Source organism: Pituophis catenifer, unplaced genomic scaffold, assembly GCF_029215685.1.
Source record: "Pituophis catenifer annectens isolate HBS135680 unplaced genomic scaffold, rPitCat1.0.hap2 SCAF_6, whole genome shotgun sequence".
In the NCBI taxonomy this organism is placed as follows: Eukaryota; Metazoa; Chordata; class Lepidosauria; order Squamata; family Colubridae; genus Pituophis; species Pituophis catenifer.
In genome coordinates, this window is record NW_027256886.1 from 65542477 (window position 1) to 65565823 (window position 23347).

Here is a 23347-nt window from a genome sequence, read left to right on the forward strand (position 1 = left end):
ACGAAAGTCAAGAAGGCAGTTGGCGCTCATTGCCTTCCCCACCGAGTCCCTCCTCCCTCTCCCCTCCCCCCAGCTGGTGTTGGTTTGCGTGAGGGAGAGCGGGCGCGCCAAGCTCCGGGGATGGCCGGAGCACAATGCACGGTGTAACTAAAGCACAAAAGTACCTTTCGCCCTGACAAGCCTTTCCCTCTCGGGGAAACGGCCTGAGGCTCTCTATGTCCCCTAGGAGGCCGACACACAAAAGACAAGACCCTCCAAGAGGAAGCAAACAAGGCGCCCTTCGCCTTGTCTTTCCCCTCCATCAAGGAACAACGCCATCTTTCCTTTGGCTCAGCAACCCGTGGCCATTGTCTCAAAGCTGCTCTTTCCTGAGCGCCGGCCGTATAGACTGGTCCTTCCTTCTTCCTGCGAAGAGCAGCGTCGTCTTTTCGTGCGAAGAAAGTAGGCCCTGTTGGGCTCTTCCAAAGCCCCCTCTCCTCTGATCGGGAGACAGGTCAAATCTGCAAGTTTTTTCCTTGCTGGGAAATTTCATAGTCCGCAGCCTTTTTTTTTTTTTTTACCTGCAAAGCAAAGGAGGGAAGAAAATGGCCGGGGCCTCCGTTTATGACTCGGTGTCTAGTCTTGGGGAGAGGAAGGAGGGCTTGAAACAATGGCAGAATGCATCGCAGGTAGAGCGCTTTTGTTTCAATGCTGATTACAAAGCGCGGGGGGGGGGATTCAAATAGGAAGGAGAGAAGTTGTCGGGGATCAACATTAGGAAGTGCAAAAGGATGTTGAAAGTTCAGAGTTTTGTAGTCCACCTTAACATCAGTGTAGCCTTCAATATCTTCATTGGAAGACAAATCCATAAAGCTGGGGAGAATTAGAAGGAAGGAAACTATGAGAGGAAGTCTTAGGGGTACATGTGGTAGCTTAAAAAACAAAGCAAAGTCAGGAGTTTCAGACAAAATGGTGAAATCAACTTCCTATTCTAGCTCATTGTTTCCCAACCTTGGCAATTTTAAGATGTCTGAGCTTCAATTCTCCAGCCATCTTAAAAGTTGGAAAATGCTGTTCTAGTTCACTGCAAGAACAGATTTTCCAATTAATTAGGGCTGACATCAACATTCAGCTATTCCACTTTCTTTTTCATCCTGGTTCTGTGTTCTAATTTTTTAAACCATGTCTTACCTTAATAGTCAAGGAAGAAGACTATTAGAACTCATTTGAAAGTTCAATAATCTACAATCATGTTTACCAAATTCCTTTCAGGAACCGCATTTTTAAAAATTTTATAATATGCATTATAAAATCTGTAATCTCTTCATGGTATATATAAATAATGCTTATGGTATATGATTTTTACAGGAATTCTGTTAGATTTAATGACACCTACAAATTTAAATATATGGCTTGGAATTGGCCATGAAGTAACATTTAATGCAAATGCTAATCGTCTGCTTTAGATTCTGTAGGAACTTAGCACCCACCCCTTTCCTGGAAGAGTGAAATATTTTAGGAAATATGAAAAAGGCAGAATATTATATTTCCCTGGATGAGAAATATGAGAAGCATGTTTTACAGACAAAGCAGCTCCCACCTTCCTGCCCCCCACCCTTTGTCAATGGGCCATTAAGGCCTGGGCCAGTCTATTCTACATAACAAAGATCTGCCTCCTTCAGGCAGAGCCATAGTAGGAATTGCCAAAGATAGGATTAGCCCTCTACACAATAGCAGCAGAAACTCACCACATGTGACCTGGGAAGCACATGTGACCATCAGCCAGCAAGGCCCCCACCCCCTGGGAGTCTGACAACCAATCAGGATACTCTTTCGGGGCCCCAAGAAATGCAGAGCCAGAGAGCATAAAAACCCGAGGATTTACTGTATCTGCCCTTTTCTGTTCAGGAACTCAAGCTATGTGATCCTGTCCACCATTAAACCATCTTTCCAAGCAGTCTCCATGTTTCCAGTGTCTGTTTCCCCACTTGGAGCAGAACCCAGAAGGATGTTTCTTCCAACAATTCGGATCATAAAGATCTTTTACGAATATAAAGTAGAATATTAGTATTTGCCTTAAATATTGCTATACATGTTTAATAAATTTAGAAAGTAAATTATTTTAAGGTTTTCTAACATTTAAAATATAGCTAAATATGCTAAAGCATAGTATGTCAATATATTAAATATAACCTTTCAGGAAGATTGTTTTGAATTGGCATACCATATATATTTTATTTGATGAGTTGATTATTTTTTAAAAAATTATATATATATTTGAACTTTCTCCTTAATTTCCATCATTCCAAGTATTTAAGAAAATACAGTACAAAGAAAATATATTTTAAGTACATTTGGAACTAGCAAAAGAAACAGTAAATGCAATAAAGTCTTTGAAACATTTTCACCTTGCATTGTTTTGCTAGTATTGATTGGCAAGAAGTGATCTACCAATATGCTTTTTTTTTTTATCTAGATTGGCATTGGATACAAATTTTGCATTAGTTTTTATTTCACTATCTGAACAGATTAAAGAAATTCTTGATCCTTTATGTGTGTCATCAAGATATATAAAATCACCATGTATGAAGCAACTCTGAATTTAACCCAATAAAATGTCTTTCATGACCAGCCCTATCATTAGGAAAGCTGGGTAGACAAATCAGGGGTAACACATCTCTGAGAATGAGGAGTTAGAAATTCATACAGCTGTAAAGTCTGGCCATTAGGTCCAATCCCCTGCTCAAAGCAGGAACCCAAATTAAATATCCCTGACTCTGTGCCTTCTACATGAAGGTCCTTGCAAAGGGGAGACCATTACTTTCTCTCTGTAATTGGTTGTCCAGTTAAAATTTCCTGTAACTTAAATCCACTGTTTCATGGCCAAACTCAGGAGCCCTAGAGAACAGAGTTTAATTTTCTGGGTGACACCCTTTGAAATACTTTAAATTATATCTACCTACCCTGTATTCTTTTTCCAGGCTAAGCATACCTCGTTCCTCCAACTCTATTCATAGGAATTATTCTCTACTCTCCTATTATCCTTTTTACTTTTCTCCGAACCTGTTTCAATTTATCTGGTGGTGTCCAGAATTGGATATAATCCTTGAGTTAGGATCTGACCAGCCCAGTGTATTCCATTGATCAAACATCTATTGATACAACTTGAAATTTTATTTTCCTTTGCAGACACATCAGCTCAGTTTTGTATCTTCTGCAGGCTTAACAAGAATTCCCCTCACACATTTGTCCAAATCATTTTAATATAAGTATTGAAGAACAAAGGCCTCGGGACAGAACCTTGAAACACTCTATTCAATAATTCATCCTGGTAAATGAGGAATAATTATTGAGTGCTCTTTCAATACAATTTTTGACCCAGCTATGTAGCCACTTAATTATCACGTCAACCATCTCGTGGCTTATTAATCAAAATGTCAAGGAGAATATCAGATATTTTGCTGAAGTCAAGTTATATTTCCAACGTTCCCTTGATCTATGAAGGGACATTAACAATAACCTTTCCTGATTTCTGGTAATAATGTTTTCAATGTGCTTCCATACTGATTTTTTTATGCTCTGCTCCAGAATTTTACCAGGTTCAGTGTGAGATTGATCCATTTGTAGAGTAGTTCCTTAGATCCCTCTTTCTTTATTTTTTTAATAGAGACATTTGTTATCCCCAATGACAAGATACTACACAAGTGCTTTAGAATTTCTTACAAATAAAACACAAGAGTATAGCCAAGCAATCAATTCCTTCAGAATCCTGCAATGCTATTCATTTCATCCAAAAAATGTAAGTATATTTGAAGTAAACATTCCCTGACCAAGTTTCTATCAAATTTATGTCAATTCTGTCTTTGCATTCATTCTCACCATTTTCTGAGGGAAAACATATTCTTTTTAGAAAAAACAACAGTGGGCTACCTCGCTTTTTTCTTTTTTACTGTTGCCATTTTGTTTTCTTGATTAAAGGAAATAGAGACCAATTCCTTTCAAATTTTAATTAATACATACTTAAGTTCCCCCTATCAAAAACTGATTTTTTAAAAAAATATTTTTGTTTTATAGGAGTTCACTGTTACGTCAGATTCTGGGATGTTATGTTTTATAGACTTTTATTTGAGAAGGTTCTTAATTTACCTCTTAATACTCAATACATTATGTTATTAATATGCTACTGTTAACATTTCCTGATATTTCATTCTCTTTTTAGTATGTTAAAGACTGCACTTAAAACACTTTTGATACTCTTCCTTTGCTTCTCATTTGTTTATATTTTATAATATTAGATTTATATAAAACGTTGGTTGTGATAATAATAAACTTGAATTTGAACCTAAACTTTATTGTTTTCAGATATTTCCTCTGCAAATCTTCATCTATCTTCCATTTTATTTCCTTATGGGAATGTAATTTGGTATTCCATTTTTAGAAATTCCCATCTGAAGCTCCTTTTCAATTTTCTTGCCATTCTCCTACATATTATTCCTTAGGGATTTAATAAAATCCATTTTTATATCTCAGATACTCATTTAATTCTCAACTTTACCTTCAGTTAAGAGGTCTGGAGTTGGGTGGTCATTTTCACTCAATATATTCTTTCTCAACTAATTTTTCTTTATAGTAAAGGTTTCCCCGCACATGCATGCTAGTCGTTTCCGACTCTAGGGATGGTGCTCATCTCTGTTTATAAACCGAGGAGCCAGCGCTGTCTAAAGACGTCTCCGTGGTCATATGTCCAGCATGACTAAACGTTGAAAGCGCACAGAGCACTGTTACCTTCCCACCAAAGTTGTCCCTATTTTTCTACTTGCATTTTTATGTGCTTTCGAACTGCTAGGTTGGCAGAAGCTGGGACAAGTAATGAGCTCACTCCATTATGCGGCGCTAGAGATTCGAACCGCTGAACTGCCGACTTTCTGATCGAAAAGCTCAGCGTCTTAGCCACTGAGCCACCGCATCCCCCCTTTTTTTTTTCTTTATAGATTAGTATCACATCAAGCATAGCTAATACTATTGGACTTCCCACCATTTTATGACAGAGAAAGTTCTGAACAGGACATTTTAGAAATTTCCTAGAAGAACAGTGCTTACAAGATGCCAAGGCCATTAAATCACTGCAACTTAGTAACTTCTTTGAAGGATTGTTTTGAAAACTATAATTCTCAAGTTCTCCCTAGCATTAGAGATACCAATGGAAGTATTACCTCTGTCCATGCCTCTGCGTATTTTATCCTGGATGAGTGAATATTTTTCACTTTTTTCTGTAAACAAATTGTATCACTCTGTTGCAGTATTCTAGTCATTGGAATCAATCCACTTAGTCTCTATTACATCTTTTAAACCATACTTGACTTCCTTTCCTGTGTCCCATAGATTCATCCTTTAGAACCTAGAACACATGTGCTACATCACCTACTTTTTCTTCTTCACTCGGGAGTGAGGGATTTTGTCCCATCTCTAATATTGAATTACTAGCTTTCAAACATAAAAGGAAATATATTAGTTTGTATTGCACTAGAAAGGGCATCTTCCTTGCAATTCAGATTTTGAGTGCTTACCAAAATTTCAGTAATTCAGCCCCAGTTTGTTTTTCTTTCATGGTTTATGTTAGTTTAAAATCATAAGTTTTATTGCTATTTCATGACTAGATTTCAAACTCTAGTCCAAAGTCTTGTGCACAAATAATAAAACTGTTTAATCCTTTCTTTTGTAGAAGCAAAAGACTTTGATATATATCATAAACCAATTTTGCAATTTGCCCATTTGCAAGCCTTTTGTCAGACCCCCATAAGAGAGGAAACTGCTGCAAAAACACAGAACCAAAGTCTATATGTCAACCAGAGTTGAATGTATCTTTATGCTTATTTATGCCTTCCTTCCTCTTCGTTTTTTTTAAACTGCATGCTTATTAAAAAATATGCTAATGTTGCATACACAAAACTTTTTTATTCCATATTAATTCTGAATAACTACCATCTAATCTTTTTGACTTTGTAAGAATTAGTGGAATAGTTGATTAAACCTTCCACATCATCCATCAACAGTTTTCAACACCTTGCTTATTCATCCTTGTAGGAGGAATAAAAACTTAAGAAGAGCGGTGCTGAATCAGACCAAAGACTTGTTTAGTATTCCAAAGCAGACTTACTCAGATACTAGAAATGAAATAGAGAAAGTGTAATTAGTAATTATTCATAACCCTATTCTCCATGCATCTGTCTAATCCCCTTTTATTTCCAAGCTGGTAGTCCACTCCATTTTGTGGTAGCAGATTTCACAGTTTACTATATGAAAGAAATAATGTGAAAGAAGAGTATTTTTCCCTGCTTTTCCCAATGGAGCTCTACAGCATTTTATTTATTTCCAAGATGTTTCAACCTATGCTTCAAGCACAAATGCAACACACATCTGCAGTTTTTTAAAGCAACTGTTTCTTCCCCTGGGATATATAGTAATTATTATCTTTAAAAACTGCAGTGGTTCTAAAGATAAAGGTAAAGGTTTCCCCAGTCCAGTTGTTTCCAACTCTAGAGGGTGGAGCTCATTTCCATTTCTTAGCTAGCATTGTCTAAAGACATTTCCATGGTCATGTGGCCAGCATGACTATACACCAAGGCAAACAATGCTGTTACCTTCCCACTGAAGTGGTACCTATTTATCTACTCGCATTTGCATGTTTTCGAACTGCTAGGTGGACAAGAGCTAGGGCAAATAACATGAGTTCACTTCATTGTACAGCACTCAGGTCTTAAACCTGAACTGTCAGCTTTCCAGCTGACAAGCTCAGTGTCTTTAATCACTAAGCTAACACACATCCACACCCTGGTGGTTCTACAGAGTTGCACACCAATGCTACATTTGTACCACCATAACTTTTGAAACCTCTTTGAAAATGGTTTATAATCTATGTAACACTAAAATATTCATTGTACCACATACCTCCAAATGTTATAGTTTGGTAATTATGAAATCAATTGTTTTCTCTGCTTCCACATTCAATCATTTTACTGAACATTTATATAGAATGGGATTATTGACTTGTCCTGCATGATTTATGATCACTAGTCTTGTTTTTCTATAAATCATATAAAACAAAAAACAGAATAAAGCAGGATACAGAAATTTAAAATATTTAATTTGCTTGTACCTTCATTGAATTGATACTTTCTAAAATGTATCAACATATCTATTTCATTTCTAGTTTTATACATAATAACAAAAATAAAATTATGGACGTAACGATTAATATGACAGCATCATGCTGTAACCTGGTTATAGGCCAAGCTAGTATAAGATAGAAAGATGTCCACAAATGATCATGCATTGAATCAGAATACATTTAGAAGTTAAGTGTATTAAAGCAGGTAATATATTTCTTTAATTAAGTTGATCAAATTAAGAAAATTTGTGGAATAACTAATCTGATTTTACAAATCTGATAAAGTAGAATACAGTCCAAAAAAACCCGAATGCCATACTAATTTGTTAGATATAACCACAGCACAAAGTATTCATGATTTTATTGCAGAAACTGTTACATAATTTCAACATTTTATTTTTTCCCTGAGGTTGTATTTATCATTTCAACTCCAATGATGTTCAGACAGAGTACTGTAACCTTCATCTTTGTCACTATGTTCTTACTATTACATTTTCCTGCAAATTTGGATTTGCAGATCAGGGAGAAAAGTATTTGTATGCAGTTGGTAATTCTTCAATAACCTTGTTCATGACAGTTTTCCTACTCCTTCAACTTGCTGGGCTCAGGATTCTGATGTAAAAAAGGTAGTTCTTTTTTTTTTTTTAATAAATTTTTAATGATTCTTTTCAACATTAAAAAACAAAACACAAATTTTCACTTCTTACAGCATGGCGGGTGGAAGGTAGTTCTTATCAGCGTATGGATCAATGTTTCTCAGACTTGGCAACTTTAAGATGTGTGGACTTCAACTCTCAGAATTCCCCATGACTTCTATGGATGTTTGCTCTGCATTAAGACTCATTAACTGCACAGGGACCTCCATCGATGTAAGCATTTCTAGGTCAGGGGTTCCCAACCTTTTATATACCCCACACCCCTAGAATGCTTCTGATATATTCTCACACCCCTTACAAAAGTAAATAATTATATGCATATAATTATGCATATACACTATACTTTGGAAACTTCTAAACCCAAGTTTTTGCACTCCCTGGAATATCGTCTCGCACCCCCGGTTGAGAACCCCTGTTCCATAGATTCTAGGGTACATCTTTACTTTGGAGTAATCTCAGTTAAACTCAGGCTTACTATACTTCCGAGCAGCCAACTGTTTTCATTACCTCTTATGCATAACCTGGCAAGCAACATACAATATTTGTAGTCATTTAGTTTGCTTTGAGGAATACACAAGATTCATATATAACAAGAAGACATATTGTTACTTGACAGTTCTGACAACTAAATGTTTATGATTTGTGTGAATCCAATATTTATGGTTTGCAAACCCCAGTTTATGCTTAGCAAGTTGTGTCAATTCAAGCTATAGCAGTTGGTTTTTTAAAAAAAAAATGGTTAATCAAAACTTAGCTGTGCTCAATGTGTGAAAAGAAGCAACTATGGCATATAGGCCTAATATTACTAGCAGCAGGGATGAAATAATGACACTAAAAGACAAAGAATGTCCACCAGGTTTCCATGTACTACATCAGCCGCGACTACACGGGAGGGGTGGCGGTTATTATTAGGGAAGGTCTTAGACCTAGGGAGGTCACTGTCCCTCAGATAGGCGGGTATGAATCACTTCTGTTGAAGTGGGACCCTGGAGTGCAGTGGGCTTTGTTGATTACGTACTTGTCTCCCAGCTGCGTGTCTTCAGTCCTGCCCGCACTGCTCGAAGTCTTAGCCAAACTGATGGTTGAGCTCCCCAACCTGATGGTTGTGGGAGATTTTAATCTCCCGTCAGCCGGTGAGACATCTGAGTTGGTTCGGGAGTTCATGGCCTCCATGACAGCCATGGACCTGACTCAAGTTGTACAGGGCCCAACTCACAGTGGTGGGCACACACTCGACCTGATTTTTATCTCTGGGCAGTGGATCTGGGCTCAGGGTAGGGGTGAACTTTCCATTCAGCCCCTGTAATGGACCGACCATTCCCTCCTTAAGCTAGACTTTCCATCCTTCAACCCCCACCGCTGGGAGGCAGAACCGACTCGTTGGTTCCGCCCCAGGCGCCTGATGGACCCTGACAGGTTCCTGACGGAGCTTGGGACATTTCCCACTGACCTATCCCGCGATTCGCCAGAGGCCCTGGTGGATGCCTGGGAACAGGCTGCCACCAGGGCTCTGAATCGAATCGCCCCATTGCAGCCTCTTCTCCGACGGGGATCCTGAGTAGCTCCATGGTTTTCCGTGGAGCTGCGGGAGATGAAGCGTCGGAAGAGATGCCTAGAGGGCTCTTGGAGATCTTCCCATTCCGAATCTGACCGAACACAGTTAAGAACCCATATTAGGTCTTACCTTGTGGCGATGGAAGTGGTGAAACATGACTATTTCACTGCTCTCGTTGCATCTGCAGAAAATCGCCCAGCGGCCTTGTTCTGTGTGACCCACTCCCTTCTCAATCAGGGAGCGAGGGAGGACCCCGTACAAGGAAGTGCTGAGGACTTTGCACAATTTCTACAAGACAAAGTCACTCAGATCCGGACGGGCTTAGACTCTGACTGGGCAGGATCTGACAAGGAGGTGGGAGCAAGTCTTGATGGTAACATCTGGGTTGACTTTGACCCTGTTTCCATAGATGAAGTGGACAGGATTGTGGGTAGATTGGGGGCCTCCACATGTTTGTTGGACCTATGTTCTTCCTGGCTTGTTGCGGCAACCAGAGAGGTGACTGGAGAATGGAACCAGGCGATTATCAATGCTTCATTGAGGGATGGGGTCTTCCCCGCTGTACTTAAGGAGGCGGTGGTCCGTCCTCTTCTCAAGAAGCCTGCTCTGGATCCAGACTCCCTGAACAACTTTCGTCCCGTCTCCAACCTCCGCTTTACAGCGAAGGTTGTTGAGTTTGTGGTGGCATATCAACTTCCACAATTCCTGGAGGAAACGGATTAGCTAGACCCGTACCAATCGGGTTTCAGGTGCAGACACAGCACAGAAACGGCATTGGTCGCCCTGGTGAATGATCTCTGGCGGGCCCGGGATGGGGGTTATTCCTCCATTCTGGTGCTACTTCATCTCTCAGTAGGATACCATCGACCATGGTATCCTACTGTGAAGGCTCCGGGGGTTGGGGGTGGGGGGCACTGTTTTACAGTGGTTCTCCTACCTCTCGGGCTGTACGCAGTTTGTTTGGGCAGGGGGTCAGAGATCCTCCCCAAGACCCATCACTTGTGGTGTGCCGCAGAGGTCAATTCTCTCCCCCCTGCTCTTTAACATCTACATGAAGCCTCTGGGTGAGATTATTCGCAGTTTCATCAGTATGCTGATGATACCCAACTGTACATCTCCACCCCGGATCAACCCAGGGATGACCTTTCCATGATGTCTAAGTGCCTGGAGGAGGTACGGGTCTGGATGGGTAGGAACAGGCTCAGACTCAACCCCTCCAAGACTGGCTGTGGATACCGGCATCTCATGATCTAGTATCCCCATCACTTCGGATGGGGAGGGAGTTGCTTACTCCCTCTGAAAGGGTTTGTAATCTTGGCATCCTCCTTGACTCACGGCTGTCCTTGGTGGATCATCTGGCGGCCGTGACAAGAGGGGCTTTTGCACAGGTTCGTCTGGTGCACCAGTTGCGCCCTTTCCTAGACAAGGATGCCCTCCGTACAGTCACTCATGTTCTCATTATTTCTCGGTTGGATTACTGCAATGCCCTCTACATGGGGCGGCCCTTGGGGTGCACCCGGAGGCTCCAGCTGGTCCAGAATGCGGCCACGCGGGTTGTTATGGGAGCTTCCCGTTACTCCCGTGTAACACCTCTCCTGCGCGAGCTGCACTGGCTGCCGGTAGCCCTTCGGATCCGCTTCAAGGTGCTGGTACTTACCTATAAAGTCCTTACCTATAAAGTCCTTCATGGACCACCTCCTACCAGCCTCCCACCACCCAGTGCACTCACATAGGACTGCGCTCCTCCGGGTGCTGTCGGCCAGACAATGTCGGCTGGCGGCCCCCAGGATGAGAGCGTTCTCTGTGGCCGTACCGACCCTCTGGAATGGGTTACCCACTGGGCTCTGGACAGCCCCCGACCTCCGCACTTTCCGCGCCGACCTGAAGACATGGCTTTTTCAGCAAATTCCCTGATCTGCCGTGAGGGTTTTAATTGTTTGGGGATTTTAATTTGGCTTGTTTTTTAGCATTATTTTATTGTGCTGTTTTTATTCTGTGAGCCGCCCCGAGTCCTATGGGAGAAGGGCGGCATATAAATTTGCTAAAATAAATAAATGAATGAATGAATGAATGAATGAATGAATGGATGGATGAATGAATGTATCACACATCTTCTGAGTTTTCATATATGGGCCGATATCTTAGCGCTTAACTGCATGATAAGTTTAATCAAAGAAATAATTTTTTAAAAGTCCACTGAAATGTGATTTTTTTTAAAAAAGTAAGTTCCATTAATAAAGTCTCAATACAACAGACTCTACCAAGTAATCATTTTCTAGAAGACACCAACAATCAGAAATAAACTTAAGAGGTACTGCTGTTACAAATAACAGAAGATGCTTATGTTATAATCAGTACATCACATAGTCTTCTATATCTGCTACTACATTATACTGGCAAAGAACATTCCAGATGAGAAATTTAGGGAAATGATTAAGAAGAAAGTTTGGATCTCACACAAGTACAACTCTACTATTCATTAAAGCAGTGACATCTTAATCCAGGCTAGAAAAAGGCTGAGCTTGAAAAAAATCTACTATGAGTCAGTTCATTAAACCACATGGAAACTGGAAAAATGTTCTAAGCCTAAATTATAACAAATAAGGTTCATGCATGTTTTGAAGCATTCCTTCCAAATTATTTTCAAAATTGCATAGCCTTACTCTGCATCACAACCATTTCAATCTATAGTCCCTCAAAATCTTTGAAGCCGATTGTCAATCATCTTCACCTGTATGATATTTGACTACTTCAACAGCATCAGGAATTACAGTCCTAATTACAAAATAGCTACAAAGGGAACTACACAGCTGCAAATAGGCCATTCCTTTCGTTTCTGTTTTAAAAGTCAGCGTGAACTCTGAAACTGAATGGCTAAAATGTCAGCATTATTGCAACAGAGACAACTGAAACAGGGCTGAAATTCACAAAGAGTTCTGTTTATTTCCCCCATTCACTGGAAAGGGCCAACTGCGTCAGGATAGAAAGGTTGGACGAGACAAGAGTTGAGAAAGGTGTCTCCAAGCTCAGTATTTCCAAGGAGAATGCTAATTTTGATATGCTAGTTTTGATGTGGCTTCAAATCCCTGGGAATAATACTATTCCATTATTGAATAGTATAATGGGCTCAGAACCAGACTGGTTTGAACTAATACAGAATTCTTATCTGGAAATGTCCAGTGTAGGATTTTTAAAAAACCACCAGATTTGGTTAAAGTGTAAAAGTAGGATCAGAGAAACCCAGTTTGAATTCTTTCAGCCTCTGAAACTCATATGTGACTTTGGGCCAGCCATTCTGTTTCATCAAATGTCTATGAATAAACTGAGATTCCCATGTAAACTGCCTTGGGCTGGGGAAAAGGATGTAAGTCAACATAATATACAATGCAAAAATACAATATGTAACGACAGATAAGGTTAAAGTGAATTGAAACCTGTTCAAAATCTGCCACAATATTTAAAATAGTAAAATTGTGCAATACAAATTGAAAATTGTTTTCATTCCATAGTCTGCCTTCCCAAAAGAACAGGAATGACAGGTCTGTCAGCTAAACATCTGTACTACGTAATTTGATAGAGCATAAAATGTATATATGTAATTGTATCTGTACAGTGTACTGTAAAGTGATCTACTGCATTTATGAACTTATTTTGTCTATTGGCTATTTATATCCTGCCTTTTGTACAGAAGCTCAGGGCAATTACATATTGCTCCCTCCAGCTATTTTTTTCCCCAGAACAGCAACCCTGCCAGGTAGGTTAGACTGGGAAGAATTGACTAACCCAAAGTCATCCAGGGAGCTTCTATGGCTGACGTAGGTCTTTCCATTCTTAGTCCATTATCTTAAGCGCTACATTACATTGCCTTTTCTACTTTGATAGGAGTTTGAAGAGGTAAAGCTCAAATGAGTTAAATCCTTCCTTTTATGTAGACAATAAAGAAAATGCCTTTGATAGAAATATGGAATAGTTACCCAGGCAAACAGGACTGAAACATTTTTTAAGTCTTGGGGAGCAAGATAATATACACTGAGGTATAAGGAAGGGAGTAGAGCATAGTAAGGTTTACAAGATTCTGTTATTAGAGCATAATCTGTTTCACTAAAGTGCAGTTTTAATCTTCCTGTGGAAGTAATTCTTTGCTCTGGTCTATAGTCTTCCTTCCATAATCAATAGTAGCTGTAATACTCCAATTTAAATCAGCATGCCTCAGTAATACTATAGCAGTTTCTTAATGCCATCAAGAAGACAGCCATCTCTCTAAACTATGATTAAAATGGTTTATTGAATAAACCAAGGTCTGTGTAGACAAACCCAAACAAGCCACATTGTAGTGAACTCAGCATTTATATTTAAAATTCACAAGGAATTTACTACAATTTACGTGAAATATTTGATTAAAGGCTTGATTAAAGATGATGTAGATTATAATGTCCATGAAATATAAATAGCAGCATGTGTGAATTTCTGTACTGATCACGATACTCTGTACTTCAAGTGAAGGAAAGCAAACTATTAAATAAAAGGTATTGTCAACAGAGATAAATGAAGATGTATGTAGATTTTTTTAAAAAAAATACTGTGGGGAATTTAAACTGAAAATTCCTTATGTCAGTTTTCTAAACCTGATAAAACAGAGAATAAAACAGATTAATTTTTGTTAACACAGTAATATATGAGAAAAGGAAAAAAATATTTTACAACAACTGTTTATTAAGCATTATTTATCACAAGTCAGTTCAGAAATTTCAAATTCACTGAAAACATTTTATAGGGTTCTGTAGTGTTGCTACATTATTCTCACGTTACTAATTTTATTGTGCTTTATAAATGTTTTCTTTACTTAAAAATGGGGTATTCCTAACAAAACACCATGTCAAAATACCACTGCTAGTATCAGTAGCTTATATCAGTAAGTGAAGATCATTGTTGCTTCCTAGTCTCATGGTTCTATAGCACATCTAAGAAGCTTTTTTGATACAACTTGATAAGATGAACAGATCATCAGAGTCTTTTTTTTCTTTTAAATGGCTCTGACGAGCTCTGACGATCCCAGCTGAGTTGCCTGCTAACCGGTAGCAAAAATCCCTCCCTCCCGCTTCCCGCTTCCAGCCTCCAGCCTCCATCTTGCTTACCTTAGTTGCTGGTCGCAACGCCTTGCTGTAATCCCTGCAATCCATTGCATCAGCAAGCAACTGAATTTCCCTGCCTGCAATCAAGCTCATTGGTGAGCATGGCTGGCTGAAGAATTCTGGGAGTTGAAGTCCACAAGTCTTAAAGTTGCCAAGGTTGGAGACCCCTGTTCTATTGGATAAGTTTTCCCCCCCTTTGGGAGCTTTAAAAAAATAGTTAATTGGGGTTTTTTTTAGTTGTTCTTTTTTTTAGACCTAGCCATTTAAAGTTTAGGAAGTTTTAAATTTAGCTGCTTTTATGTAAAAATAAAATAAAATAATATTTGTGCAGCTTTCTGACATTTAGTGTGTTTCTGTAGTGTTTCACTCTAACTACACAAACACACAAAATCTCACAAAGCTGTATGTGGAATTTTGTGTGTGTAAAGTGTGAAAGTTGGGTTTTGGGGCTTTTTGTAGTTGTGTGAGGTTCCTGCTTGTTGCAAGGGCCATTTTGGGTTTAGCACAGCTGCTTTTACATTATGGGTAAGCCAGTTGTGTTGTGTTGTGTTGTGTTGTGTGTGTGTAAAGTGTGAAAGTTGTTTTTTTGGGTTTTTTGTGGCTGTGTGAGGTTCCTGCTTGTTGCAGGGGCCATTTTGGGTCTAGCACAGCTGCTTTTACATTGTGGGTGAGCCAGTTGTGTTGTGTTGTGTTTTGTAGGTTAAAAAAGGGCAAAGAAGTGACATTGACTTGGCCACACCCACCTGACCAACAAGCCACGCCCACCCAGTCAACTTACCACCAAGCCCTGCCCACAAATTAAGCCACGCCCACAGAACTGGTAGCAAAAAATTTAGATTTCACTCCTGGACTGTGGCAAAAGAAAAGAAAGGTAGTGCCGAGAGTAATAGGGGGTACAATCCCAAAACAACTGAAGATTACTTGAACACAAATTCTTCATCAGTTAATTGCAAAAGGTGGTTGACTCAGAACAGCTTACACTCTGCAACACTGTAACACTACTAAACATCTACATCTTTCTATCCCAGGTCCTTGGAAAGGACTTATAGGTAGACAAAATACCAAATACAGTCTGAACATCAGACTGACATCTGACTGACATCAAACCATAATAAATAACAATATACCATGGTTACCCCAACTGTAACATAGCAATATTCAATTAAATATTCCTACTGACTTTTTAAACAAATGATATTGTCATATACTCTGTTTCCCTGAAAATAAGATGTATCTCAAAAACAAGACCTAGTATGTTTTAACGTGTGCACATAATATAAGCCCTACCCCCAAAATAAGCCCTACTTAAGAGCCTATGCGGCCAGCCGGCCACCCATTCCATCTGGTTGCTCGCAGTGCTGTAACCACAAGGCGGGGGGTAGGGGTGGAGCCACCTCACACACCTTGTACCGGCTTACCTCAGGGCCTCCGCAGCCAGACCATCCATGCTTCAACACCTGCTGCACAGTGGCACCACCAACAGCCATGTGCAGCAGGGACCCACTTGGCCACAGGCCCCTTCTGCTTGCTCACAGCCTCAATGGAGCAGGAGACAGAGTGGTGTGCTGGTGTTGGTGCCGTGGCCACAAGGTGAGGCATGTGTCAGGGCACGGATGGCCTGGCTGCAGGGGCCCTGAGTAAGCCAGTGCATGGCGTGTGGAGCAGCTCCACCCTCCTGTGGTCATGCCAACAGTGTGTTGCTTGGCCTCCTCCGTTCTGGCCACGAGCAAACAGAAGAAGTGGGCCAATGACCACTCAGGGCCTAGCTGGATGGGGCTTCTGGAGCCGCTTCTGCAAGACAAGGCAGGTGATGGGGCCTGGTTGGCCTGGCTGCAGGGTCCCTGAGGTAAGCTGGTGCGGGGTGGGTGAGGCAGCTCCACCCCCTGCCTGGTGGCGTCGGCACTAGCGTGCCATGCGGCTTCCTGCGCCTCCCCCAAGCAAGCAGAAAAAGTGGGCCTCCTGTACATGGAAAAAAATAAGACAGCCCCAAAAATAAACCCATGCTTATTTTGGGGCCCAAAAGGAAATAAGACTCGGTCTTATTTTCGTGAAAACACGGGTAGATGTCAACTTCAGTATTTATTTAGCAAAGTTATATGCCACCCATTAGGCTTCAAGGTGACTTGTATTGAAGAATTTTGCTTATGTTCAGACAGATAATGCAATTCCTATCTTGTTCAGGTTAACTTAAGGACTTATGTTATCCTTGATGTTTTAGAACTGTTACTATACTAGTAATTGATTGTTTTGCTTGTACAATAAGTATAAATAATTCTTATATATATATATATGTATGTATGTATGTATGTATGTATGTATGTATGTATGTATATGCAAAAAATTAAAAGATAGATAGATAGAAAGATAGATAGATAGATAGATAGATAGATAGATAGATAGATAGATAGATAAAATTTATATACCGCCCTACTCCCGAAGGACTCAGGGCACAAGATAAAAGTACATCATACAAAAGTTAAAAACCATTTAAAAGTATATTAAATAATTTTGGCCCAAAAAACGAATTTAAAAACACCCAATCTGTCTAAAATTTAAAAGCAAATTAAAAGGGAGAGTCAAGCCAGACCACCCTGCTGGAATAAAAATGTTTTGAGGGCGCGGCGGAACCTGCGTAAATCTAGGATCCTCCGTATCTCCGGGGGAGCTCATTCCAGATGGCAGGTGCCCCCACAGAGAAAGTTCTCCCCCCGACTGTTGGCCAGTCGACACTGTTTGGCCAACGGCACCCTGAGGAGTCCCTCTCTATGGGAGCATACTGGTCAGTGAGAGGCTACTGAACATAGATATACAGATATTCAGGAGTTATGCCCAGTCATTGGAAAGATACATAGCTTAAAACTTCATGCTTTTACATTATTTTTCTATGTCTTAGTTAAATGTAATTTCAGTATAGAATTTTAGTGAGTATTTAGATGAGTGCATTAGCTTGCTATAGCCTTTGTGGAGGTTATATCACCTGTATTGTTCTTCAATTGTTGCAGTTCTACTATCTCTCTGTCATCTTGGATATTCTGTGAATTATCCTAACTTGTAGGGAGCACATCACATTGGGAAAGGTTGGGTTCCATACTATTAATTATTCTTTATTTTTAAGAACAGTTGGTGTTAGATAGTGTTGTCTGATAGATTGTGTTTGCTGATATTAGAGCTCTCAAAGAAAGCATTTTTACCAAAATATAGTGGGAGTTTAATTCAGAGACTTGTGATCTTGCACTACAGCTTCAATTACCTAATGACCATGATGTCTGAGGTTGCTAGGACTAGAATCCGACAACTAATAAAAGAATTGCAGGTTCCTCATTCTGTTTTTGATTAAACATAAAATGTTTCCCGATCATAAACATCCAGAACAAGGCATGATAATGTCATGTGCACCATGATGTCATTGTGATGAACAGTTAACATCACTTCCATCTTGCCCACCTATAGACACCCCTGACACAAATGATGCCACGCCCCCCCTGGCCCCCCCAAGTCAAACACAACCCTGATGTGGCCCTCAACGAAATAGAGTTTGACACCCCCGTTTTATAGCCATTCGGTTTCTAATCTGGATTAGGCTCTTGCTCTTCTTTTTTCCTATGCAGTTATTTATTTATTTTTTTGCACTGGATGACAATACAAAGAGCAAATTTAGAATCAATGATGGGGAGAAAAACACTATGTCTTGTACAAGAGTCTTCAGTGTTTTGCCATTCTTTTAAATTCAGTGCAATTCAAAATTACATACAGAAAAACATTTCTGTTTTAGTCTACCCACAGTACATTATTTGTGTTATTATCAAAGTGATTTCAGGAGGTGGAACTTACCATTTTTTCCCTAATAGTAAGTTAAGCCCATGAAGGTACCTGGTTTTAAAAACAGCAAACTCCAAACATGGTTAATCTAATTCTAAATGCTTTTTTGTAAGCCTCAATTAATAATATACAATTTATTGCAAAATAAAATATGCATTGTTTAAGATGCATGTATTATATTCTACCTATGACAATGAACACCAGGGCAAAATACCACATTAACAAATCAGTTAACATGTTGGACTATGACAGAAATAATGCTGGTTCAAGTCCACCCATTAACTGTATTAACCATGGATAATTTGGGGACAAATTTGGGAGCAAAGCACTCTCTCTCAGCCCAATTTACCAAACTGGGCTTGTTGTTATTGTGGGGAGTTAAAGCAGAGGAAAAATTAATATATATTTGAGAATTTCTCAAAAAAAAAAGAATAATATTAAGAATACTTTATTCTAGAAGCTGTTTTATATTAGTGCCAAACTAGAGACATGATGGACATCCATTATTTATCAATGCCTCTGAAAATCACTTTGGATTTAATACGTGATAGTAAATTTGGCACTTTAGTCCTGATCTAAGGCACCTCTGGTTATGAGGTTCCCACAATTGTTATTTATTTAATCAAACATTTCCTAACCGTGATTAATTGAATAACATATGTTTGAGTAACATATGAGTTACTTATAAAGTAATGAAGGCAGGGTAAAAACCTAATAAATAATAGTAATAATGTTTGGCTGGATTCACACTAAGCTCCTAACTTCATGTTAGGAACCAGACCACACAACTGGAAGAGAGTGAAGCTTCTTCTGTATTTATTTATTTATTTTATTTATTTTTCATATTTGTATACCGCCCTACTCCCGAAGGACTCAGGGCGGTGAACAGCCATAATAAATACAAATACATATAGAAGTTAAAAACTATTAAGAAACAGATTAAGTAATTTAGGCTCAAAGATTAAAAAACATCCAAATTTATCTAAAGAGGTTTAAAACCCAATTTAAAAGACAGTTTAAAAGCCAATTAAAAAGGGAGAGTTAGGCCAGACCAGCTTGTTGGAATAGAAATGTTTTCAGGGCTCGGCGGAATATGCGTAAGTCTTGGATGTTTCGTAACTCTGGGGGAAGCCCGTTCCAGATGGTAGGTGCCCCCACAGAAAAGGCTCTCCCCCTGGGGGCCGTCAGTCGACATTGTTTGGCCGACGGCACCCTGAGGAGTCCCTCTCTATGGGAGCGAACTGGTCGGTGAGAGGCTATTGGTGGCAGGAGGCGGTCTCGTAAGTACCCTGGTCCTGAGCCATGGAGCGCTCTAAAGATAGTAACCAAAACCTTGAAGCGCACCCGGAAGACCACTGGGAGCCAGTGCAGCTCGCACAGGAGGGGAGTTACATGAGAGCGCCACATTGCTCCCATTACCACCCGCGCGGCCGCATTCTGGACCAGTTGGAGCCTTCGGGTGCTTCTCAAGGGGAGCCCCATGTAGAGAGCATTACAATAATCCAGGCGTGAGGTGACAAGGGCGTGAGTGACCGTGCGTAACGAGTCCCGATCCAGAAAGGGATGCAACTGGCGAATCAGGCGAACCTGATAAAAAGTCCTCCTGGCTACGGCCGTCATATGCTCTTCAAAAGACAGCCGTGAGTCCAGGAGGATGCCTAAGTTGCGAACCAAATCTGTGGGGGCCAACGACTCGCCCCCAATAGTCAGAGATGGCGCCAACTGACTATATCGGGACGACGGAAGCCACAGCCACTCGGTCTTGGATGGGTTGAGTCTGAGTTTGTTCCTCCCCATCCAGATCCGTACGGCCTGCAGGCACCGGGACATCACCTCGAGGGCATCATTTAGAGCCGCTCCCCAGCGCTAGTGTCACCACCTCAGCTCCACCTCAGATCATCAAGCATTTGATTCTCATAGGAGCATGAACCCTACTGAAAACTGTGCATGCGAGGGATCTAAGTTGCATATTATTATTATTTATAATTTTCCACGAAACCAGTCCCTGGTGGCCAAAAAGTTTGAGGATAGATTCTCTAGGAAATAGTCTAGAGTCTGTGTGGCTAGCCAATTATGGTTTATTCAAAAACTATGGTTAAAGAAACTCTGGTAAACAGATTCAGTCTTTGTTTAAAAAGTGAGATTTGCGTTTCCATTTTGTAGTTATTTTAAAAACAGGAAGAAATTGATAAAAATTGTTGCATTTGTATAATCCTCCAATCCATCTGGAAAATTCATTCAGTCCTGAGTTTGGGGCAGAATATAACATCGTTTGCAGGTTGATTATGCCTTCCTCTAGCTAAGGCTGACTATGTTTGAGTGCAATGGTAAAACATAGCTTACATCAAAATAGGAGGAAAATATTAAGCTGCTCCTAAGGGAGAATCTTTCAGGGTTCACAACAGCCTTCCCTAACACTGGTTGGGGGTTAGGGGAATTGAAGCTAAATATAGCCGGGAGGACCCTGTTTTATGGCTTAGCATGCTGTGTAAACCCAATTTCCAATGGATTATTCAACAAATCAAATTATAAATTAGAGAAAGGTAAATTTAATCCAAATGCAAAGATGTTAAATGTCAGCATTTAGCATAAACAAGTGAGACTTAACTAGAAAGGAAAATGTATGCTGTTCCTTAATTTTCATGCTAACAAATTGTTTTATTTGATACCCAATACTATCCCTGGTACCTCCATATTAAGCTTAAATCCTCAATCACTTAAGTTGCCAAGCTTAAAATGACTTTTTAAAAAATTCAGCTCTAATATATCAAATTCAATCATTATAAATAGATTCATATGGAAAGGAGGCACAATGGCTCAGTGGTTAAAGACACTGAACTTATCAGTTGGAAAGCTGACAGTCTGGGTTCAAGACCTGTGCGATGGGGTGAACTCCCATTACTTGCCCCAGTTCCTGAAAGCATGCAAATGCAAATAGATAAATAGGTACCACTAGAGTGGAAAGCTAGCAGCATTCTGTGCTCCTAGGCATATAATCCTGCTGGTCTCATGACCACAGAGGTGTTTTAAGACACCCTCAGCTAAGAAACGAAGATGAGCAATACCCCCTAGAGTCGGACACGACTGGACAGGGGAAACCTTTTCATATGGAAGCGGAGTTGATAAATAATTGGAACATTTGAATTATTCTTCTTGAATTGTGAATTGAGAGTACAGGGGGTGGTATGGTTTTTTTAAATTCTGGAAGCAAAAGTTTTTGATGAATTCTTACTTTTAAATCCTACTTCTAAAAAGAACATGATCAGGGGTATCAAACTCACGGCCTGCAGGCTGGATGCATCACGTGCTGGCCATGCCCACCTCCATTTTAGCAAAAGGGAAAAAGTCATGATACGTCAGTTGACGACAACGTGACAATGCGAGTTTGACACCCCTGATTTAGGTGATACATTATCAAATAGAGCCAGTTTGGCTAACAGTCATGGTACCAGGCTAGAAACCAGGAGATGTGAGTTCTAGTCTTTCCTTAGGCACAGAAGATGGCTGGGTGACTTTTGGACTAGTTATTTTCTCAGCTCAAATCAACTCACAGGATTGCTGTAGGGAAAATAGGAAGGGAAAGAAGTATTAAGTATGTTTGCGGCCTTGAGTTATTTGTATAATAAAAACAGAATATAAATAAAAAATTTAAAAAGCAGTTACAACTCAGGAATGAAACACTGAAGAGTTACAACAAGAAAGCAGGCCTCCCTTCCATCCCTTGGATTCCAAGAACCTATGAAATCCTTTGATTTTTGTAAGATTTGGAGCAGCAATTCTAAAAATAGTTATGTGAGTAATAAAGATTGTGATGCGATAAATTTCATATACTGTTTTTGATGCTTTAATTCTGTATTTGCATCAGTGGTGGGTTGCCCCCAGTTTGGACCGGTTTGCAAGAACCAGTAGTAAAACCGGCAGGGGGCCCCACTGCCCAGATGTCATCATCGGCAATCTGTGCATGCGTGCGATCCCGTTGCGAACCGGTAGTAAAGGTAAGTAGAACCCACCCCTGATTTGTATACCTCTCTAAGGGAGATGGACCATTCCAAAATCTGATAAATAAATAAAAATAAGGCCTAGCTTCCTCAGTTTTACGTAGGTGGATCTTCCTATGCTTGTGCACAACCATTAAATCAAGTGTTTATCTTCCTTTCGAAGGATCCTGATGCAAATAATCCTCACCAACAGGAACCATGACTAAAACAAGCAACTGCCCCATTGAATACTTGTTTTGGCCAAGGTAGAGCAGAAGTGACATCACTCCTCAACCTCTTTGCTAATTTAAAGTAAGATCCTACAGGAACGAAACTTTAGAATCCCATTGTTGCTCCTTTGTCAAAAAACACCACAGCCCCTCTTCTCGATTACAAAAGATAGCGCTGAGGGGGCAGGTGGTTGTGTGCTGGTTAATTGTGCCCCCAGGCTTTCAGATTTTCCTGCCTAATGACAGTAGATCAATTACTTCTATGCAGCTGTAATTTCAAAACAGGCTAAATAAAGTTATTTTCTGGGTTATTCTGCCAAACATATTAATCAGGCTGGGTGGGGGGGAGGGGGCTGTTATGTTAGATCTTTTTCTTGCGTGGCTTTTTAAGGTGCTATTCCACAGCTTCTGCATTCAATGTGTCTCAGGCAAGTGTGTATCTGTGTACATGTGTGTGCATCAGGATTGTTAGGTTTACAGGTTTACAGATATTCGCCACTCTTGGCAATTGTTAGGTTTGTTGGAAAATTTTGGATATAGAATTTTCTGAGGACAAAATTAGACATCTTGACATTCATACTAGGTGTCAAGCTGCATGGAGTTGTACGAGCAGCAGTTTTTTCAATGATTATATATAATTGTGTACAGGAATACAATCACAAATTTAAATGCTCTCCTCACTTCCTTTTGGGGCTGACAATGTAGCACATGTAAAAGACTCTGTGCAAGCCTAGTCAACATAAGGAAAGTTAACAGCTATACCTCCTAGTTTCTTATGAAAAAAGCCATCTCTTCAAAAGGATTTGCTGCGAATTCAGGCTCCCTAGACTA